Source organism: Lissotriton vulgaris, chromosome 8, assembly GCF_964263255.1.
Source record: "Lissotriton vulgaris chromosome 8, aLisVul1.2, whole genome shotgun sequence".
Classification (NCBI taxonomy): Eukaryota; Metazoa; Chordata; class Amphibia; order Caudata; family Salamandridae; genus Lissotriton; species Lissotriton vulgaris.
In genome coordinates this window covers 867,701,651-867,714,487 of record NC_141696.1, presented here as the reverse complement: position 1 = coordinate 867,714,487, position 12,837 = coordinate 867,701,651, and positions in this window count along the sequence as shown.

The window sequence follows — 12,837 nt, the reverse complement described above, 5'->3', positions numbered from 1 at the left end:
GGGATCCAGGGTACAGGTAGAATACTGGTGGATAAACAAGCCACTGGGTCGACATTGAATGTATAAGGGGGCTGTTAAGTTTGCCTTATCCACAATTCATTGGTCTAATTTGTATGAGGCATCAGTATAGGAGGGGCTTAGCCCCTTCGATGCTCATGACGAGCTCAGCTCGTCATGAGGCACGGTTGAGCTGTGCTGATGACGAGCTGAGCTCGTAATGAACAATGGGAATAGAGATCATGCAGCATAGGAGGGGAATTGCTGCAGCAGCGATGGTGTTAATCTAGAATTGGCATCATGGCCCACCCCTTTGATTTTATGTGGAGATTTTAATATATACTTGGGCTTCGGGAATATACAGTCAGGTATGAAGAACTATAACGGAAGGAAATCCAACTTTTTTAAGGCACTACAGCACATTTTGGTTTAAAATGGGTTGACTGATGCATAGGCTGCTTTACGTGATCCAGATTCTGGTTTTACACTTTATTCTCACCCCCATAATAAGCTAGTGAGGTTAGACTATTTCTTTTTTATCTCAATTGCACTACTTGATGGGCTAAAATTCAGGTTTAACGTAGGATTACTGTGGATCACGGCCCAATGTTGATTGATATTCTGGCAATTAATACACTCTTTTTTCCAAGATCTGTCTTGTTAGATATGAAACTTTTGCTGGATGCAGCATTCGTCAGCCATATGAATAATTGGATCAGGCATTTCTTTAGATCAAACGTAAATCAACTTCAAGTGTTTATGTGTGTGGGATGCCTAAAAGGCGGGGTTTAGGGTGGCGGTCCTTAGATTTGGATTACCTAAACAGAGACACCTGAAATTGGAGGTCCATGGCTTATATGCAAACCTCAAAGTAACCAAAGAGAATCGTATGCGGGAATGCAAGCAGGTGTTGATACCACCCTGTTGCAAACTGAGGCTGCCCGAAGTAAGGCCAATTTCAACTTGCATTGGAGTAAGGAAATCACTCTTAAATATAAGCTATATAAGGAAGAGAGTTATGAGTATGGGGAGGTGCCTTGCACAAAGGCTTTGCTCTAAGGAAGTGGCGCAAAGAATTAAGCCTTTGAAAGACATACCGGGTAAGACAGTTGACAACCCTCTCGAGATTTTAATTATTTTCCACACCTTTTTTTAAGCATTATACAAAGAAAATAACCTTGGTGGACAGGCAGGAGAGGCCTTGCTGCAGAGTCTAAGCAGTGAATGGTTGGGCCAGAATGAAGTAGCTATCCTGGACACCCCCACCACCATGGAGGAGCTTGAGGAAGCTATGAACACGCTAGCTAGTGGCAAGGCATCTGGGCAAGTTAAACTACCATTGTGAATTTGCAAATTTTTTTTCAAGAACTAAAAGACTATATTTTGGCCACCTTCCAAGAAGGTCAAAAACAACATGTTAGTACGTCAAACAGGAAGGATCGCGAAACCAAAACTACGCAAAAAACACCAGCGAGAGTTTCATGCCAGCTAGTGACTACAAAGCTAGTCAAGGCTCAAGAGCAAATGGAGAATAGTTCCCATCAGAAGCCACACTGTACCGCCCTCTTTCTCATCATTTGGGTTCTCCTTACCCAGGAGACAAAACGGCCGGTCAGATGTTACCGTGACCGATAAATGTGGGAAGTGGGTAGTATGTTATGTACAAAAACTAATAGTGGCTACTGAAAAAAGCAGTGTATAGTGATGAAAGTGAAGAGTGAGGGGTATTACTAAAATTAGGTGAATTGGGTAGAAAATCGAATTTATTAGTAACTCCCAATCCCTAAGGTTAAAAAGCAAGTGTAAGTGCGGATTTGAAATAATAAACGCACTAGATGGTCAACATGTTTCTGCATTACATAGAACAAAGTTTCAAATGCATTCTTCAGGACCTAGTTGGAAAAACACTACTGCTTAAATAGATAAAAATGAAAAGATATCACCTGAGAATCTAGGTGTACTCAACCGTATACTGTTAGTGCATAGTATCCAATGGCGTCGGATCCAAACAGAGAGACATACAAACAGAAAAACAAAAGAACATGCATGATTCATATTCAAATGGTTACCATAGTGTGATGGAAACATTCACACATAGTGGGACTTCAGTTCCCATATACACACTCACCCAAATATGAAGGCTGAGAAGCTTCACCCCACCTGGCTGCAGCGCAGGTATAAGGAGCACCGCTCTAAAAACAATGAGTCACTTTTAGAGGTTTTCTAACATAGGAAAGGAGTTTACATGGAGGCAAAAGGTGTCTAAGTATGCCCACTAGGTACTACGTGAATAAATAAAGGGTCACCCGCCAGCACTATGCCGCAGCGATACGAATCATGGTTAGATTTTAATTGGTGGCATGTCAAGCATGGTTAGCAGGAAATGGAAGGCTTCTCAGTGAAACGGAGAGCGAGTATGCTCTGAGATTAGCGCAGCTTTTCGCATGGATGACAACTGTTTCTTTTTATCTGCGAGCGCGCCAGCGGACGAGCGCTGCGAGTACGCTCTAAGATCAGCGCTGATTATCACAAGGATAACAACGGGCGCACCAGGGAACGAGCGCTATGAAGCCCGCTTACATTTCCGTCGGTGCCTCCCGGCAGTCATCTGTACTGTCTGGGGGGGCACCGGCGAGTGTCAGCGGGAGCTGTTTGTAGAATCGGGCTCAAACCAAACAACATCACGTGATCCAAGGCGGTCACGTGATGTAAGGAAAACTGGGAAATGTAGTTCCACGCGGTTCTTAACGAGTAATACACTGAGGCCAGTGTTAAGGTGATCATTATATAAAGGGATGGCAATATTATTATAGGCCAATCTAGGTGATATTATTATTACCGCTGAAACCTCCCACAGATTAATCTATTCATTAGAATGTGTTTTCGTTGAGGCATTAACTATTTGGGGGCTACCGTTGATATATCAGAGGCATAGGTTCGAACAACTGGTGACAGCCTAAGATAGCATGAATATAAATTAGTCATGTCAAGATTCCAGTGAGAGCTATTGAGAGTGTAAACATATAGCACCAACAATCAGAGAGACATCCAGGGTATTGGCTCATTGAGGCCCTCCTTATCGCTGTTCAAGCGGTACACCCATTTCTGTTCGATTTTAAACAGAAACCGACTGGTGTCAGGACACGAAACAGGAATATGGGGTTGTACCAAGACTGTCCAGCAAAAGTCTTCGGGGCCATGTCCCTTCTCCAAGAAATGGGCAGTGAGGCGAGTAGCTTGTTTTCAGCATCGCACAGTACTCTTGTGCTCCTGTATCCGTGTTCGTATTTTCCTGGTCGTCATCCCAACATAACGCAATGGGCACGGACACGTTATCAAGTAAATGAGATTACTACTGTTGCAGTTGGTAAATTTATTTTGATTCCATGGGCGGTTAGTGCCAATGTCGACCACAGTGGATTTACAGTTTTGAGGGCAAACAGTGCATGCTCCACAAGGATGATGTCCGACAACAGGGGGTAAGTCCCACAAAGTGCCCACTTGTCTTGTTTCTTTGTTGATCGGGCGTGTGTGGACTAGCTGGTCTTTTAAGTTGGGTCCTCTTTTGAAGGCGAAAATGGGTAAAGCGATGTCATCACCTCCGGTTTTTAAGATCGACCAGTGCTTTTTTATGATCTTTTGTACTTGGTTCGATCGGATGTTAAAGGTATTGACAAAGGCAATACGGTCGGTCTTTTCTTTTGGAGGGAGTATTTCTAGTAGGGACTCTCTGTTGTTGTTAGATGCCCTCTTTTTTGACTGGCGAATAATTCTCTTTGGGTAGTCTTTCTCACTCAACTGAACCTCCAGATTTTTCGAATGGGTCTCAAAAGCCTCTTTGTTGGAACAGTTTCTTTGTACCCTGAGGAACTGGCCAAAAGGCAAGTTGTCCCTCAGGGCTCGTGGATGGCAGCTGTCGTATCGCAATAATGCATTTTTTGCCATTGGCTTGCGATACAGCTCAGATTCGATACCAGTTGGAGTCGCATGTAGCCTCAGGTCAAGAAAAGCCAATGATGTTCTGCTGAACTCGATGGTGAATTTGAGGTAGACATTTTTACTGTTCAGCCATTCATGGAATGACACTAGGTCTTCTTCCGTGCCTCGCCACACCACCAGGATGTCGTCGATGTAACGTTTCCATACATATAATGATGGTAAGTATGGGTTGGTGGGCGTTAGGACCTCCTGCTGTTCAAAATGGTGGACGTAAAGGTTCACCAGGCTAGGCGCGAAAACACTGCCCATACTGGTCCCAGATGTTTGCAGGTAAGTGGTATCCTCAAAGCGAAAGTAATTCTCTTTCATGGCGATTTCCGCTAAGTGCATAATGAAATGTGTTGGAGTGATGGACTGATGGTTATTCTGTTCCAACAAGGCACCTACCACTTCAAGGGTTTCGGTCTGCGGAATAGACGTATATAAAGACTCTACATCAAACGATACTAAAATATCAGTATCGGGATTGAACTGTACTGTTGGTAGGAGTCTGAGGTCATCTTTCGTGTCTTGCAGGAACGTCGGCATTGCCTTGACCATGGGATTCAAAAAGTGGTCGACAAAAGTCGAGAGAGGCTCTAAAACTGAGCCAATCCCTGAAATAATGGGCGCCTTGAGACCCCACGGGTATGTAGCGCGCTTTATAAGTGTCACTGATTGATTGATTGATGGGCCTGCCAGGTGGCGGCCTCTGAGGTTTATGCACCTTCGGAAGACAATAGAAGTACGGGATCGTGGGGTGTCTGGTAACTAAGTATTGTCCTTCCTGTGGTGTTATCCAGCCTTCAGTAGTTGCTTCCTCTACCAGGTGGCTTATTTTGGATTGTAATTTTTCTGTGGGATCTTCTCTCAATGGCAGATAAGATTTCCGGTCACTCAATTGCCGGAGACATTCTTCTCTGTATGTCTCGGTGTCCAAGATGACAGTAGCACCGCCTTTATCGGCAGGCTTGATAGTGATCCTGTTATTAGATGATAAGGAGCGTAAAGCTAACTGTTCGTCTCTTGAGAGATTCATGAAAGGTTTAGTCTCTGTTTTGTAGAGGCGTGTAATGTCATTTTCCACGGCTGTCTCGAAAGTCAAAACCTTGGGAGGTAGAACAGCACTTGGTGGATTAAACGTAGATGGCTTCTTCAGTCCGGTGTTTTTGTCTTCAATGGCCAATCCCATGATTGTTGGTTTAGAGAAGAAGTAGTGCATTGTTGGTGCTATATGTTTACACTCTCAATAGCTCTCACTGGAATCTTGACATGACTAATTTATATTCATGCTATCTTAGGCTGTCACCAGTTGTTCGAACCTATGCCTCTGATATATCAACAGTAGCCCCCAAATAGTTAATGCCTCAACGAAAACACATTCTAATGAATAGATTAATCTGTGGGAGGTTTCAGCGGTAATAATAATATCACCTAGATTGGCCTATAATAATATTGCCATCCCTTTATATAATGATCACCTTAACACTGGCCTCAGTGTATTACTCGTTAAGAACCGCGTGGAACTACATTTCCCAGTTTTCCTTACATCACGTGACCGCCTTGGATCACGTGATGTTGTTTGGTTTGAGCCCGATTCTACAAACAGCTCCCGCTGACACTCGCCGATGCCCCCCCAGATAGTACAGATGACTGCCGGGAGACACCGACGGAAAGGTAAGCGGGCTTCATAGCGCTCGTTCCCTGGCGCGCCCGTTGTAATCCTTGTGATAATCAGTGCTGATCTTAGAGCGTACTCGCAGCGCTCGTCCGCTGGCGCGCTCGCAGATAAAAAGAAACAGTTGTCATCCATGCGAAAAGCTGCGCTAATCTCAGAGCATACTCGCTCTCCGTTTCACTGAGAAGCCTTCCATTTCCTGCTAACCATGCTTGACATGCCACCAATTAAAATCTAACCATGATTCGTATCGCTGCGGCATAGTGCTGGCGGGTGACCCTTTATTTATTCACGTAGTACCTAGTGGGCATACTTAGACACCTTTTGCCTCCGTGTAAACTCCTTTCCTATGTTAGAAAACCTCTAAAAGTGACTCATTGTTTTTAGAGCGGTGCTCCTTATACCTGCGCTGCAGCCAGGTGGGGTGAAGCTTCTCAGCCTTCATATTTGGGTGAGTGTGTATATGGGAACTGAAGTCCCACTATGTGTGAATGTTTCCATCACACTATGGTAACCATTTGAATATGAATCATGCATGTTCTTTTGTTTTTCTGTTTGTATGTCTCTCTGTTTGGATCCGACGCCATTGGATACTATGCACTAACAGTATACGGTTGAGTACACCTAGATTCTCAGGTGATATCTTTTCATTTTTATCTATTTAAGCAGTAGTGTTTTTCCAACTAGGTCCTGAAGAATGCATTTGAAACTTTGTTCTATGTAATGCAGAAACATGTTGACCATCTAGTGCGTTTATTATTTCAAATCCGCACTTACACTTGCTTTTTAACCTTAGGGATTGGGAGTTACTAATAAATTCGATTTTCTACCCAATTCACCTAATTTTAGTAATACCCCTCACTCTTCACTTTCATCACTATACACTGCTTTTTTCAGTAGCCACTATTAGTTTTTGTACATAACATACTACCCACTTCCCACATTTATCGGTCACGGTAACATCTGACCGGCCGTTTTGTCTCCTGGGTAAGGAGAACCCAAATGATGAGAAAGAGGGCGGTACAGTGTGGCTTCTGATGGGAACTATTCTCCATTTGCTCTTGAGCCTTGACTAGCTTTGTAGTCACTAGCTGGCATGAAACTCTCACTGGTGTTTTTTGCGTAGTTTTGGTTTCGCGATCCTTCCTGTTTGACGTACTAACATGTTGTTTTTGACCCCCAGGTATTATTTGTTGTTATAAGACTGTGTTTGGGGCGCATACCTGGTTGGTCGATAAACCTGCCCTGAGACCCTTCCCCAATTGTTCGTTGTGTGTGCACCTTCCAAGAAGCACAACTTGGGGCTGTACCGCCTTCTTGGGAAGAGGCAAATATTATTGTTTTTTTTTAAAAAGAAGTCTTCAGATCTTCCGGGGTCCAATTGACGCATATATCGGTTGAACTGTGATGGGAAAATCTACTCCAAAATGTTGCTGTCTCGTTTGGCTAAGGTTATCACTCCACTGGTCTCGATACAACAACATGGGTTTATACCCACTAATGGCATGGGCAACCACATCTACAGAGTGGTGAACCTGTTTGATGCAGCTAACGCTCAAGGTACCACGTTCTGCCTGGTTTTACTAGATGTCGGAAAAGCATCTGCAAAGCTGCTCTGCAACGTTTGGGTTTGGACCAGGTTTTATCAACTCTATTCAGGTTATGTATAGGACCCCATCACTAGAATCTGCATAATGGGCCTAGTGTCTGAACCGGTATGCATATTTAGAGGCACGAGGTAGAGATTCCTGTGCTCCCTATTGCTATTTGCAATATACATTAACCCATCTTTAACCATGTTGGAGGAGAGCCCGATTAATAAACCTGTAGTCTGTAGACGAGAACAGTTCCTTTCATTTGCCTACGCCGATGACATAGCTGTTGTAACTTCTGACCCAGCTACAGCCATTCCAGAGATAGAGCAACTTGAGTACAGGTTTGGGTCTGTATCAGGCTACAAACTTAACGCATCCAAAAGATTATCTGTACAAATCAAGCCTGTGGCGTTGACCCTAGGGTGACCAATGAGGTGCTATATTTGGGTATCAGAATCAGGACATGTCTAAAAGAACTGGTTGAGGCTAACTGTGGTTCTATTCTCATCAGTGTTAAAGAACAGTTAGAGAGGTTTGTGTGTCTGCACTTGTCGCTGGTGAGAAGCTGCTGTGTCCTTAAAATGAACATCTTACCTAAAGTATTATACTATTTTAGATCAGTACCACTCGAGCTTACTTGGGGACAGCTACAGCAGCTTTGATCATTATGTGCTAAATTTTTATGGGCTCAAGGGAAACCACGCAGAGCAATGCATTTCATGACGTCACCCTGGTGGAAAGGCAGCTGGGCAGTCTCTGGCTTTACATTTTATTACTATGCCTGATGTTGCAAAACATGCAGATTTTGTTAACATGAGAGGAGGTTGGAAACATGGCTGAGACCCCATCCATCTATCAAGTTCCCATTGGAGGCAACAGGCCTTAACTCGGTCTTACCTACACCTGCAGGCTCAGAGCATCCAGAGATTTTGAGAGTGCCTGTTTGTGGGTGCTTTGAGCTGCAGCAACTGAATCAGATTACTTCAATGCACTCAGCACATGTCTGCTACACTCAGCAACCACACAGTTCCTCAAAAGCAGTCACACCACCAACTGGACCTGAGAATATTTGCAGTTCTTCCTTGCAGGGTAAGTGTCTGAACCATCCAATGGTGTTGGGAGAGGGGTGAGGCGACGGACTTGAGGCAGGCCCCTCACCTTGGTGACAGTGGCAGACTTGGGCATCAGTTAATGTCTTCTTGTTCCCGGTTACCCACTCTGGTATACGGGGTCACTGTACCTTTCCTGTAAATGGACTTTGGCTCACATGGCTCAGCAAAGTTTTCAGCAGTGGCCACTCCAGGCAAACATATTCACGGTTCACTACAGCTCATGTGCTATGACCCTCCCAACATGGCAGTCTTCACAAGGTGGCCCCTTCTTGCATACAGGGTCGGGACTCATCATCTGATTGGTGCAATGATGCACATGCCTAAGCCCACAGTGGTCCAAACACCGCGCAAAGAGAATACACTCAACAGGACTCTCTACTGGACCTCACTCTCTTTCCAATGTACTCCTCTTCCTCACAAGACATGCTGGTCTTGGCAAGCAGTCAGGGACTGGTGCTCCAGGCTCCAAGGCAAGTGGTCTTGGTTTGTTGAATGAGGGAGACTACCAGGCCTTGGTCCCCCAGTTACAGTCACAGGAAGCAGTCTTTCCGAGCTTTCCCTTCTCACACAGACCATCTGGCTGCTTGGCAGATGAAACATTTTGGGGACTCAAGCTCCCCTTCTTGTAGCCCATTTATGGACAATAAATGTGATTTAGAGTCTAAGCTTTGTGATGCTTATGTTTGGGGTCTGCTTCTTTTGAAGTACCCACTCCTCTGCCCTCTCCGTCTTCTTGAAAACAGTCTGTCACAGAAAAAGGGACTCATAAACTGATAGTGCCGCAACACAGGCCATGGGAGGGACTAGGGTTCACATCTAGTTTTTAGCCACAATTACATGTTTTTCAAAAAGTTAGTCCAGGGCCGCAGCCTTACTATTTATAATACTCTTATAAATCTCATCTCCTTCCTGAGATGTGCCTAGTTCCTTTTCTTGTGACCTCTCAATGAATATAATAGCCCCCTTTGAATAGAGCAGGGTAAGCCTCCCTCTCCAGTGTGTGTCCCACCCAGCTCACAAAAATGCAGTGATGCACAAATGTAACTGGGGAGATTCTTCTATCTCCTCTGCTCATGATTTACCATGTCAGCATGGGTCTCAAAAAATGAAATCCAGGGCTTTTCATGTATGTAACATTCACAGACACACATGCACTCAGTGCATGCATACAGCACATACACAAGGTAAAGTACTGTATTATTTCAGTACAATACCACTCATACGCACACATATATCCAGCACATGCATTTACTATGCACACAATGCACCAGCACTGTATCCTTCATGTACTGCACCACTCATAGGCACATATTTACACATAGATCCAGCACCTACATTGTACATGCGCACACTGCACACCATCACACTCTTCATGTACTGTAATTTAAAGATGCAACCAGCACATGCATTTAACCTGCACACACTGAACAGCATTACATCCTTCTTGTACGGTAGTACACATGCACACAGCACATGCATTCAACATGCATACACTGCCCACTACTGCATTATCCCTTTATTGTACCCTTCCTGGGCACACATACACTCAGCTGAGATACATCATGCATGTGCTTGCAGCACTACACTCAAAACCGATGTAGGCCAAGGGTGAGTTGAACACACACCAGTGGAACTTTATTGTGAGTGAGCCTGTAAGCCTCATTCCAGTGACACAGGTTAAAAAAACACCTGTTAACTTCTACTGATAACTACACAGTATGCTACAAAATCACCCATGAGTGAATTCTAACTAATTTCCCAAAAACAAGCATAAATTACAAACCCTGGGATCAATATTTCACCACTGAGGAGGTCAAGAAAGGGTTCAAAAATCAAACAAGGCACCTGGACCAGATGCGTCTTGCAGATGTGAATGGAGACTGGGTGCATTTGTTGCACCATTTCCTTGATAGATGGGGTGGGTAGTATTTATGGGAAACTGCTTTTAGACATAATCCAAGCTTAGTTCAAAGGTGAAAACATCTTGACAGGAATAGAGGCTGGATACAGGAAATGGGTATAATCAAGTGAATAGGGTAAGAGACATTTTCTGATATGCACTAAGTATACCAAGCTGAAGAAAGGCACCCTACATCTGACCTTTATCAACCTCAAGACACCATTAGACTCTCTGGACTGGGGCCTTATTTGGACAGCTTTGAAAAATTACGGAATGCTTTATAAAAGGTTTGACATCTTGATGCCTATGCCACCAATCAACAGCTAGGGTCGGGTATTGCAGAGGGACAATGAACCACCAACTTATCAATTAAGTTGGGGGTCCACTAGGATACGTTCTTGACCTCCTAATATTTCAGTTGTATGTAAATGATTTGGTTGCTTACTTCTTTGACCGGAATCTGGATACGCCCAAACTGTGAAAAGATTAAATAGCGATTCTGCCCTTGTGGACAATGCAATGTTCTTGAATGTACGTGAATTGGTAATGAACCATTTAGTGAAGGGTTTGAAACCTAATGCACCAACAAAAGACTTCCTACTAAAGCAAATGAGCCAAACAAATTATGGCAATTAATAAAAAAGTGAACTTAAGACAAGCTTCAGGGGTAACAGCAGGGGCCAAGTTTTGAATGACCATATGTCCATCACCAGAACAAAATAGCATTTATAATGAGAAAGTACATGGGACTGGCTTCCGCTGTAAAAGTAAAATCATAGAAGAATCACCTAAATCAATATCAGAAGTTCATCGAATGACAATCATTGCAGATGCCTCATGTAATATAGAGCTACATTGCAGCACTTACCTACGTGAGTAGGAGGCTACACTATGCATAGTGTGCGGCTGAAAGGATATTGTTTTTAGTTTTGATTCTCTATCGGAAGTGTTTCCAAGTCATGGGTGATGGCCATCAAGGTGCAGTAATCGCGTAATGGGACACACTGCATAGCAGTATGTTGGAGAATGAAGTGTAAGAGGCAGTTTTTTCAGTGTGCTGTTAGCTTTGAAACAGCTCTGCCGGTCCCTTTATGGTATTTCATATGATATAGTCTGCTTTTTACTGCACCGGGTCTGAGATTTTGTGTATATATGTTATCCTGAACTGTCATGGTTGGAGGAAGAGAGAACTGGAGAGTCTTATAGGAATGGGCATTTATATTATCATCCCATATCTGAGTGTCTATGTGGGAAATAAAGAAGAGGTCTGATTGTATAGCTATTTGGGACCTGCAGTGAACATACTATATTAAAGTCTTCCAAAACTGCCCAGTAATGTGTGACTGATCTCTTCTTTTATTCCATGACTGTTCATTTGATAATGATTGTTTATTTGGCTGTACAGTGCTGGTGATGGACACACCTCTTAGCAGATATGTATAATGCAAATTTAATAGGTATGTTACAGTTTGTTGCTGACTGCTGTGTATTATGGTTTTAGCATTGTTTTGGGCCATAACAGTTATATTTGAAAGTATATCACTATATAATGTCAGGTTGACCCATAGGCCAGCCTTTTTTTGCTGACTTGTATAATACCGGTACAAAAGGGGGGTGGTGATGGACGGAGCATCTGAATCAATCAAACACTCAAACCCAGTCAAAAGATCTGGGTTTAATCCATCACCGTTCTTTAGCCCACTCTGCCACCCCAGTTAAGACATGGATATATGCAAATCAGTCTGACCCTGTGCCTCATGGGAACAGTCCAGCCCGAACTGCCAAGCCATGTCTTCCCTGGACCGGAAACAAGCTTCCGAGTACCGGTTTCTGGCATTCCAGCCGTCTTCAGCCCGGCTTGCTTGAATCCAGTGGCAAAGTGAGCAAGGGACTCACGTCTGAGCATACCCTACCACACTTATGGCGGCCAAAAGTGGTACAAAAGGGGGTGGTGATGGACGGAGCATCTGAATCAATCAAACACTCACACCCAGTCAAAAGATCTAGGTTTAATCCATCACCGTTCTTTAGCCCACTTTGCCACCCCAGATCAGACATGGCCATATGCAAATCAGTCTGACCCTGTGCCTCATGGGAACAGTCCAGCCCGAACTGCCAAGCCATGTCTTCCCTGGACCGGAAACAAGCTTCCGAGGACCGTTTGTATAATAACAGCAGCTTCCTAGTTGAGGTGTTTGCAATTTGTGGGTTGTAAATTAAGGATTACCCTTGAGGGTGTGGCTGTTTTCTGGACTCTGGTGCCTGTCTGCATGTAGTGCATGTATCTAGGTAATAGACACGTTTATAACTGTCTTTTGGAAGTATATATTCTCCAGGGTGCTTCAAATGCTCGCTTGTAGTGAGTTCAAGAGCTTGGCAGCTTGTACTGAGAAAGCAGTGCCTCCTACGGATTTCTTATGGTAAGGTTGAACAGTAAGTGGTGCAAGCCTGGAGCATTGTGTTCTGTTTGGTTTCTATTACTTGATCCAATTTTTACGTATAGTGGCGCTTTTTTTGGGAGGGTCTGTGAGCAACGCAGAGTGCCTTGAACATTGTCGTTCTAGGTATAGGTAACCA